This window comes from Cervus canadensis, chromosome 2 (genome assembly GCF_019320065.1).
Source record: "Cervus canadensis isolate Bull #8, Minnesota chromosome 2, ASM1932006v1, whole genome shotgun sequence".
In the NCBI taxonomy this organism is placed as follows: domain Eukaryota; kingdom Metazoa; phylum Chordata; class Mammalia; order Artiodactyla; family Cervidae; genus Cervus; species Cervus canadensis.
Window position 1 is genome coordinate 113,478,786 of NC_057387.1, and position 11,590 is coordinate 113,490,375.

The window sequence follows — 11,590 nt, forward strand, 5'->3', positions numbered from 1 at the left end:
GATCTTGGAGAAAGCAAGGCAATTCCAGAAAAACATCTACTTCTGCTACATTGACTAAGCTAATGCCTTTGACTGTGAGCTCAACAAACAGTCAAAATTTGTTGAAAAGAAAATTCTTAAAGAGATAGGAGTACCATATTAACTTACCTGCCCCCTGATAAACTTGCATGTGAATTAAGAAGGACCAGTTAGAATTGAACATGAGACAATTCTGACTGGTTCAGAGTTGGGGGAGGAGTACAAGGCTGTATACTGTCACACTGTTTATTTAACTTCTATGTGGAGTACATCATGAAAAATGCCAGGCTGGTTGAAGAACAAGCTAGAATCAAGATTTCTGGGATCAACAACCTCAGATATGCAGATGATACCACCCTAATGGCAGAATGTGAAGAGGAACTAAAGAACATCTTGATGAGGGTGAAAGAGGAGAGTGAAAAAGCTGGCTTAAAGTTCAACATTCAAAAGCTAAGAATATGGCATTTGGCCCCATCACTTCATGGCAAACAGAAGAGGGGAAAGTGGAAGCAGTGACAGATTTTATTTTCTTGGGCTCCAAAATCACTGTGGACAGTGACTGCAGCCATGAAATTCAAAGACACTTGCTCCTTAGAAGAAAAACTATGACAAACCTAGACAGCATATTAAAAAACAGAGACATCACCTTGCCATTGATCGTTCATATAGTCCAAGGTATGGCTTTTCCAGTAGACATGTATGGATGTGAGAGTTGGATCAAAAAGAAGGTTGAGCACTGAAGAATTGATGCTTTCAAATTGTGGTGCTGGAGAAGACTCTTGAGAGTCCCTTGAACTGCAAGAAAATCAAACCAGTCAATCCCAGAGGAAATCAACCCAGAATATTCATTGAAAGGACTGATGCTGAAGCTGAAGGTTCAATACTTTGGCCACCTAATGTGAAAAGCCAACTCACTGGAAAAGATCCTGATGCTGGGAAGATTGAAGACTAAAGGAGAAGGGGGCAGCAGGAGATGAGATGGTTAAATAGCATCACCAACTCAGTGGACATGAATTTGAGCAAACTTCTTGAGATATAGGAGAACAGGGGAACCCAGCATGGTACAGTTCATAGGGTAGAAAGAGTCAGACACGACGTAGCGACTGAACAACAGTAACAAAATAACTGAATTACTTTGTTGTACTCTTGAAACTAGCAAACATTGTAAATCAACTATACTTCAATAAAATAAAAATTCCAAAACAAAAAGCAAACCACTCAATTAAAAATTGGCCAAGTACCTAAATAAACCTTTATCAAAGGAGACATACAATGGCTAGCATGCACTTGAAAAGACTCTCAGCATCACTCATCCTCAGGGAAATGCAAATCAACAGCAAACTGAGATATCACTTCACACCTATTTGAATGATTATCATAAAAAAGTGAAGAATGGTGAGTATTGGTAAGAATGTGGAGACAAGGAACCATCAGGCACCGTTGTTGGAGTTGAAATTTGCTGTGGCCACTGTGGAAAAGAGTATGGTGCTCTCCTCCACTTACCAAAACTGAAAATAGGATGTCTATGAGATCTAGCAATTCCACTTCTGCATATTTCCCTGAAGAAAACAAAAACACTCTTTTGAAATGATATATGCACACCAATTTTTTTCTGCATCATTCTATACAATAGTCAACATAAGGAAGTAACCTAAGTGTCCTTCAAAAGAAGAATGAACAAATATGTGACATATAATTGAATAGACACACACACACTGGAGTATTAATCAATGATAAAATTATGAAATCCTTTCCTGCTGTTTATGACAAACGGATGGATTTAGACAGTTTTATCCTTTGTGAAAGAAATCATTTAGGGAAAAGGAATACCATATGACCTCACATATATGTGACTTTTTAAAGAAACCAAAAAAACATAATAAATTGGAATCAGATTCATACATACATAGAACACAGGGTGGTTGCCAGAAGGAAAGGCATTGAGGGGCTAAATAGATAGAGGGAGTATCCAGGCATAAAGTCTGTAGTAAATAAATAAATCTGGGACATAATTTACAGCATAAAGAATATGTATTCTTAGTCATTGTATTATTAATATAAAACCTTACATGGGAACAGATGGTTATTAGATTTATTGAAATGATCACTTTATAATGTACGTGCTGTGTGCTTAGTCGCTCAGTCACGTCCGACTCTTTGTGACCCCACGGACTGTAGCCAGCCAGCCTCCTCTGTCCTTGGGGATTCTCCAGGCAAGGATACTGGAGTGGGTAGCCATGCCCTCCTCCAGGGGATCTTCCCAACCAGGGATGGAACCCAGGTCTCCCACATTGCAGGCAGATTCTTTACCAGCTGAGCCATGAGGGAGTATAACTGTCAAATCACTATGCAGTACACCAGAAACTAACCTAGTCTTACAATCGACTATACTACAATTAAAATATATATTCTTATGGCCAGGCTCACCAGAGATAAAGTGCATAAATAAAACACCTTAGGCTATGGCTGGTATATAAAAGATTACTGATGGATAAATATTCATTGTGTCCTTATGGCTGATTATTTCAAAGAGAAATTAAATCCTTAACTTTTTTCTTTCATACTTCACCCCAACCAATATGGTCAGTACTCATGATCCAGTTTTTTGTAAACTCTTTACTGAATTTATTACAATATTGTTTGTTTTATTTATTTTTGTTTGTTTTTTTGGCCATGAGACATGTGGAATCATAGTTCCTGGACCAGAGATCAAACTCATACTCCCCTGCATTGCAAGGCGAAGTCTTAATCAGTGGCTCAGGAGGGAAGACCCCGTGACCCAGTTTTAAACGACAACACAACAACAATAATAATACATGGACAAGCGTTCTCCTTGTGAGTTTGATATTAGTAGGAACAATCTTGGCTTGAGTGACTCAGATCTGACAAATAGTGCCTCTCACAGCGGAGAGAGGTCAGGTGTCGGAGGTAAACTCTTGGTTCCATTTGGGGCCGAAGATCTCTTGGGCTCCTGCTCCATCACCCCAAGGGCATGGTGACTTTGTCACTAAAGTTGATGCCACAGACCCCCTCCACAGTATTCACCTTTCTGGTATGAATAAGAGAAATAGTGTTTGTATTTTTATTATATATTTACAGAAAAAGTCATCACAGCATATCCACTCATGGAATCCCCTACCATTCATGTTAAAAGCCTAAATGCCACTGTCATTTTTGTTCACTCCCAAGTTTTGTCCCCCAAAGTTAAGCATTATCAAAACTCTATAAGTCAATGCTATTCATTCTAAATAGAGCTTCACTAGTACAGTCACTTCGAGAATTTCCTAGATAAGAGCATAAATAAAAACCAACTTTACATGATACAGTTTCATACCAAGAAAAGTGAAAGGACAGAATGATTTACAGCAAGAACAATTCACACTCCTGTTCTCTTCGAAGCTATGAATGTAGACAATCCAGATCAACAGAGGCTTGGTGAAGAAATTAGAACAGAAAAGAAGGACTGGCATGAATAACATCTCTCTGCTGATCTTTAGCCAATACTGTAGTCACTGGAATACCTTATAGACTCCTTTAGTCCCTTGGAAGCAGAACAGCTTAAAGGGAAGGCTTTTAGCTTTAGAGTTGATTACAGTAATTGGATGACACAAGTGAAGAAAGGTGGAAAGTAAGGAGCCTCCATTATATAAAATTAATGTAAAATTTAATGAGGTTGAGAAAAAAAAAATGTACCTTTCTGCTCAGGAACACACTTCAAGATATAGACTTTAGGTAGGACAAAAATGTCCATTGCATAATGTGCATTACTGAAAAAATAAAATGGGAAGTAATCTAAACATCTCTCTAAAGATTCTGCAAGTAAACTGTGATGTGTGATCATGTTTAAAACAATTGAAATAAGTGAACTAGAATATGGAAGAGTTGGAAAAGGGGGTCAAGATGTCTGCAGAGTATGTTCTGACATAGAGCTGGAGAGGTGACATAGCCCTGAGATAGGAAGGTGAAGGTGTATTGCTGACCTTGCCCGGTGAAAGCACACTGCCTCACTGCTCTCCTGTGTCAGCGACCAGGGCTGCCAGAACTAACACACGGTCGGTGACTTTCACAACAGAAATTTACTCTCTCGCAGGTCTAGAGGATAGATGTCCAAAATCAAATTGTCTCCAGGGCCTGCTGCCCTTGGAAGCTTGAGACAGACATTCTTCCGTGACTTTTCCTGGCTTCTGGAGCCTCTGGCATCCTTGGCACTCCAACCTCTGCCCAGCTTTCACTTGTCCTTCTTCCTTGTGTCTTCTTCCTCTGTTCCATCCCCTCTTCTCAGAAGAACACCTGTCAGTGGATTTAGGGCCCACCTGATCAACCCATCGTGACCTCATGCTAACTGATCCATTTGGAAAGGTCTTATTTCCAAGTAAGGTCACAGTTGGCATTTTCGGATAGACATTTATTGGGGGTGAGGGGGACACCATGGGGTCTACTAGAATTCTGTACTGTGTGCTCAAGGTAATTTGCTCTGCAGTTGCTGAATGTATTGTTCTGTCTGTCAAGTACAATCAATTTGGTTGATATGTAGAATCAACTGTAACATGACTACAGTTTTTCTCTTGCATTATTATTGAGAGAGACATGGTAAAATATTACCTATAATTTGGATATGTGTGTGTGCCAATCACTCAGTCATTTGCAGCCCCATGGGATGTGCAAACCAGCCTCCTCTGCCATGGAATACTGGAGTGGGTTACCATTCTGTTTCTTTTTAATTCTGTCAGTTTTTACTTCATATAGTTAAGTCTCTATTAGTTGTACACAAATTTATATTTTCCTATCATCCAGGTGGATAAAAGTTTCCTTATGACATGTCCCTTTACAAATCAGCTTTTTTCCCAGAAGTCTAGTTTGTCTACTAATTATTAAGGCAAATGAGCCTTGTTTATCTTAGAATGTATATGATACAATTTTCTCCAGCATTTCCATTTCAAATTTTCTATATTAAATTAAACATTAAACATATATCATCTTTATACTTTGGTTTTGGCTTTCCAACTGGGATTATAATATTTTGTTTTAATGGATGTATTATATGTAAGCTATATTCAGTGAGTGTGGGGCTGCCTTGAAGAGAATCCAAATAGCCAAAAACAGGGCAATTTTAGCACGAAAAAGGGTCATAATGGTAATAAGCGTCATAGAAAGGGCTGTGCTGTTGCCTGCCTGTCACTTTTCCTCGCAGCAACAGATGAGGATGGAGCAGAGGAGAGAGAGGGATGTGGACCAGGAGGTCCCACCTGCCGCCCAGGGAGATCTTTCTGAGGACAGTCATAGAATCTGTATAAGTCATTTGCATTTCTCTACTGTGTGCCCCACCCACACACACGGACCCCTAATGGACTTCAGGCTGTGTGCCTCCCCTGTACTGGACTGAGACACATCAAAGGACGATTGGCCACAGGACTGCAGCTCCTGGGACCCAGGGGGTTATGGGTCCCAGGGCACTCAGAAGCCCAGGTCTCGCCTAATTGGCCATTCGAGGCCTCAAGTCCCAGACCTGCAAACAGAGAGCATCTTCCCAGCAGAGTGACCCCAAGGTGCAGGAACCTACATGTTGCCCACATGACAGATAATGTGGAGAGTCAGGTGACTGAGTCCGTCCCCTGCTGTGCTTCCATCAAGACCCAGGAGTTCCTGCAGCCAGAGCCTGCTGCCCTCCACTGTCCCCTCCTCACTCACTTCCCTGCACAGGAGGCCAGACGTGGACAAGGGAGGGGGTGCTCAGTGCCACGTCATTATCACCAGCACAGACCTGGGTCAGGAGTCCTGTCCTCCCCGGGAGCACAGGGTCCTGGGTGAGCCATGCCCCTCCTGACATCACAGGAGCACTGTGGTCATCACTCAGCAGTGGGGTCAGCATCACTGACAGGTGAGTCCTGGGAGCCTGGACCCTGGACAGCAGGTCCCCTACTCCCCACTGCCCTGGGCGGGTCAGTTAGGGCAGCAGGTCTGAACTTTATCAGAGTAGAAATAATCAGGGGTCCTCGTACAAAGGTGGATTTTAAGTCAATGGCCTGAGATCCTGAACCTGACAAGCATCAGGCAATGCTGGTGCTGACAGGAGCTCAGATCATGCTTGAGTGATGAGAGTTTGCAAGGAAAGGATTCAGGACACAGTCACTACAACTATTCAGTAGATCCTCAAAAGGAGCCCTGGGTTTCTCTGCTTCACCCTGGAAGGTGTTTGTCAGACTCAACTCAGAGGCAGGTTTACTGAAACTGCTGCAGTAGCCCCACTTGGTCATTTCAATAAGCCAGAAGAATGTATTTGTTCAGTTTTTCAAAACCAGTTTTGGAGCTTAGTTTCCCAGGTGAAAATGCCAAGTACTCTTGATGTGCTCCCCAGGCATGCTAGGGGTCACCGTTGTGATGACTCAAGGCCCCTGAGGTGGATGAATTGTCTCAGGAAACAGCCAAATAAATAAAGCTGGGAACCCCCAGGGATATAACAGCAAGGTCACCAAACCTGGGGATAGTGGGTGAAGGTGGTCACTCTGGTCACTTTGAGATTATTATGAGGTGAGGACCTGGATGGACAGACTGGGAGTGTGTGTGTGTGTGTGTGTGTGTGTGTGTGTGCAGGACAGGGCTCGGTGCATAGGACTTGTGGCCAACACGTGTAGGGCAGCACCTGTCCACCATCAGTGCCCATATCCAATTTCAAATTTGAGTGGACCCTGCCTGCGCATCTCAGATAGACTGCCCCCCTCTGCTGTCATGAGAGGATTGGACTTAAGTCTCCCAGGAGAGGACAGCCGGACCACTAACGCTTGTACCTGCACACTTTTTGTTGCAAAGCATGGGCTCTCATAGACCATCTTCCAAGAGAACTTAAAGCTGAGGGAACATGGGGGTCATCACTCCTCCACAGGCACCACTGACCACCCAGCCTCTGACTGCACACCCACAATGCACAGGAGCTTGCTCCCTGCAAAGGCAGCCAGTTGCGTCACGCTGCAGACCCGCCCTCTAGGAACTGTGGAGTTTGCGTTGACGTAATCTTACATCCTCTCCCCAATCCTCCTCACCTTCCTGAGAGGCACTGTGGTGCTGTGCCCGCCTTTCTTCCCACTCCTCCCTCCTTAGGTTGCATCTCCCAACCATTCCTCTGGCCGTCACACAGCGGGTCCCCATGTCCCATGGGAGTGTGGTGGTCAGCCCTACTTAGGGCAGACAAGGGAGGTCTGGGCTGTGACAGGGACAGGAAGCAGCACCCAGCAGGAGGACCCAGACACTGAGCAGATGTGACCATGTTGGAGGCTCCCATTGCTTCAAGCAATGACTATATGAGATGTGCAGAGGAGCCAGGGGCATAGAAGTAAGGACAGGAGGAGGACATCCCCACATCCCAAATGTGCCACAGCCCCTATTCTGCTGCTTCTAAGGCCATAAAGCTTGGCTGTCCCCTCCCCATTAATTGCCCATTATCTGTACATTGCAAGAAAAAACCCTTACATTCTCAAGGATGCAAACAGCTCTGTTGATGTTTGCCATCATGGTTCTATCCTAGAGACAAAGATGCCAAGATAGATCTCAGGGTATGCAGGAAAGATAGACATAGCACCTCAGTGGTCTGGTGTCCTCTCCTCATATTTTTCAACATCAGGGCATTGGTTTGAGGCCTCCTGAGATCCTCAAGGAGGCACAGTGCTCAGCAGACAGAATGAAGCTGTGGTCCAGGTTCACAAACTGATGTTACACGGGGCTCAGGGTCTGCAGGACAGACTGATAGAAATTTTCCTGGTTGGTGCTAGTTCTTGCTCTGGCCTGGAGATACAATCATCAACAACACACCACCAGGCTGGCATGAGGTGTTCAATAAATATTTATAAAATTAGTGAATGAATTAATAAGACAGGAAAGTGCAGGATTAGATACTTGAGTGAGGAGTGGAAATTACATGGCTCAGGAACATCCCTATGGGGATGGAAAGCATTTATTGAGAAGAGACAGAGGAGATTGCACCACTCCTCACACTTTAGGTTTTCAGTCTGCAAAGCTCCTGGCAGCCACCACACACCCCATAACAGCAGCTCAGAGTCACCCAGAAAGAGAGTGAACTTGCATATCTATGCATTAATGAATCAGAGGAAATGTTCCCTTTTCAGGTCAGTCTGTGCTCATCTGGGAGCAGAACTGGGCATCTGGTGGTCTCTTGATCAGTGGGCAGTGAGATGCTGCAAAGTCCTTGATCTCCAAGGGAGGACGATCATGTGACGTTGATCTGCTCCCTCTCCCTGTCTCCCACCTGCTCTCTGCTCTCTGCCCCATGTCGTGCTCAGGGTCATGTCACCCCACAGAAATGGAGACCTCTCAGTGATGCCTCTGCAGGAGTTTGTGCTGGAGGGATTTGAGGGAGGTCCGCAGACCCAGGCCCTGCTCTTTGCTCTGTTCCTGGCCCTGTACTTGGTGGCCGTCCTGGGGAACCTCACCATGATCGTGGTCATCACCCTGGATGCCCGTCTGCACTCCCCAATGTACTTCTTCCTCAAGAACCTCTCCTTCTTAGACTTGTGTTACTCATCTGTCATCTACCCTAAGGCCCTTGTTGACCTCCTTTCCTCCTCCAAGGTCATCACCTTAGCGGGGTGTGCCACCCAGTTCTTCTTCTTCTCCCTGCTCATCACCACTGAGGGATTCCTCCTGGCAGTGATGGCCTATGACCGCTTTGTGGCCATCTGCAGCCCCCTGCACTACCCCATCTCCATGCGCCCCTCGGTCTGTGCCCGCCTGATGCTGGGCTGCTACTGTGGGGGCTGCCTCAACTCCATCCTGCAGACCAGCTTCACATTCAGCCTCCCATTCTGCAGCTCCAACCACATCGACCACTTCCTCTGTGATGTCCCTCCATTGCTCAAGCTTGCCTGTGCTGACACTACCATCAATGAGCTCATCATGTTTGTCATCTGTGGTCTCATCATCGTGGGCACCACACTCATGGTCCTCATCTCCTATGGCTACATCACAGTGACCATCCTGAGGATGTGCTCAGGAGGAGGGAGACACAAGCTCTTCTCCACCTGTGGCTCCCACATGACAGCCGTGTCCCTCTTTTATGGGACTCTTTTTGTCATGTATGCCCAGCCAGGAGCTGTGCAGTCCATGGAGCAGGGCAAGGTGGTCTCTGTCTTCTACACGCTGGTCATCCCGATGCTCAACCACCTCATCTACAGTCTGAGAAACCCTGCAGAGACTGGGGCAGAAACACACAGCCACATGAAGGAGGGTGACTGGAGAGACTGGTTGTTCTGAGACAGGATGAGAGGGCTCTGGGAGAAGTACAGGCTTTGCTTTGAGGAATTCATTCCTCATTCATCTGATTCATTTTTTTCATCCAAACTTTCATTCAACCCTTCGTAGGAGCACATCATGGAGCATACATTACAAGTATGAGATGCAATAATGGACAAAGCTCTTTTGCCAGCAGAAAAGTAAGTGCAAAGATGGAGCAAGGCCATAATCTGGATCTCTGGGTAACACGGTGGTCATCATCATGAACAGAGAATCTTGAACAGTCTGTATGTCCCAAGTTCAACATCCTCCAGTGAAAATACATGGACTAGACAGATTTTGAGGCCTCTCCCTTCAAGTTATTGCTGAACCTAATGTAAGTAAGTGTTGAGCTACCTCCCCTGGACCACCTAGCAGGGGGGCCTTAGGACACTCAGCCTGGCCCCTCCCTTCATGATAGCCTGGGTCCTCACAGCCAATTAGGGGAGTTAGGAAGACCACGCTTCCCCTCAATCCTGCAGCGGGCCTGTTCCTCCCTCCCTCTTCTGTTCACTGATGCCACCACCCAACAAGACAGCAGGGAGCACCTGCTCCTGCTTCAGAGGCTCCCAGTGCTCCCTGTCCTGGGTTCTCCCCTCAGACAGCAGCTGGGAGCCCCAGGGAGTCAGTGTGGATGCCTGACACCTAAAGTTCACCATCCAACCTGACAGGTGACAGTGTCCTGACTACTTGTGACCCTAAGAAATGGGGCCTTGTCAGCACAGACATCTCTGAATAAGGATGGAGGGCCTGGTGGCTGAAGCAGAGAGCAGGGGTGGGGAGGGAAAGGGCACTTTCTTGGTGGCGAGCACAGCTCCCTGCTCTCTGGCCCACACTCCCTGGGAGCCTGGACCCTCAGGCTTAACCTGCCCATTCAGAGCTCCATCCTCATGCTCTGTGGACCCAACACACGGCCTGGATTTGGAGCCCAGTGGCCTTCTTAATTGGTCTCCCTTTGGTAGAGTCATCCCATGGTCACTCCCAGGAAGCTGTCCTCTGGAAGAAGGGTGGTCTGTACCCTCTAGGGGCAGGGGGATGTGCCCTGGGTCTCTCTCTGATCACAGTTCCCATTCTTCTTGCTTCTTTGCTCAGGAGACATGAGGAGAGGCTAAGAGCCCAGTGAGCAGATTTCTGCTCGCAATAGCCAACTGAAACACACTCCAAGGTCTCTGCTCATTTGTTCCTGTTCCTTCTCGTTTCTAGACTTTCTGTAAAATTATCTCTATCTCTGCCAGTTTGCCATATTCATTTGATGTAACGCATGTTTCTTTGAGGAGTTCTCCAGTTTTCAGCTATTAGGGACACTCCTTTTCTTCTCAAGCTGTAAAAATGTTGTTTCCCATGCTCCCTTCTTCCTCTCTTTTTCTCTACTCTATTTCCTCCTGACCTCTTCCTCCTTTCTCTGCTTTTCCTTCTTTCTTTCATTCCTTCGCCCTCCCTTCCCCAACCACCTCTCTTTCCCTCCACTTACCCCTCCTTCTTTTCTCCCACTTTCCCCACTCCTGACTTGCTCTTCCTCTATCCCTTGTTGTATTTTCTCAGTTTATTTTTAGTCATTAATCCACCTGCAATGCAGGAGACCTGGGTTCGATCCCTGGGTTGGAAAGATTCCCTGGAGAAGGGAAAGGTTACCCATTCCAGTATTCTGGCCTGGAGAATTCCATGGACTGTATAGTCCATGAAGTCACAAAGAGTCTGATACAACTGAGCAATTTTCACTTTCACATGTCTTTTCACAAGACAAAACTTGGGTTGTCTACTATTTCGATTTACATTTCTAAAGGAAATGGAAAAACACAATCTTTGTTTTCCTATACAAGTGGAGATTTATCATCATTATTTGATACTTAACGGTATAAAAAAATCAGTAGTTCTTAGCAGAAAAACATTAATTATGACTTTGGAATAAGTTGTGAAAGCTGATCCAATATTGCATGGAATAGAAATTCTCCAAAATCTGGAAGAAAATTATTTTAAGACCCTACAGATTATCTTTATGTCTGTGTTAACCTATATATCAGACTATAGTGAAGATAGCTGCATAATGCTAAAAGTGGTTTGTTCAACCCATTCTATACTTTGCAGGTTGCTGCAAAGTATAGTTCATTCCCATTTCATATCTACTGGCTGATTACAATTTAAATTTACTGTTAACTCATCTTTGAACTCCAAAATATAATTGGCATAACTCTAGTTATATTAATGCAATAGGTGTAGAATAAACACTTTACATTCAAGATCATATTACATTTTTAATTCTAATTCTGCATTAACTTTTAACAAAGCTTAACAA

At 45.0% G+C, this 11,590-nt stretch overlaps 1 pseudogene; it reads left to right on the plus strand.

Moving 5' to 3' along the window:
- Positions 1–8,313: 8,313 nt before the first annotated feature.
- Positions 8,314–9,247, plus strand: LOC122428338 (annotated as a pseudogene).
- The last annotated feature ends 2,343 nt before the right edge of the window (positions 9,248–11,590 follow it).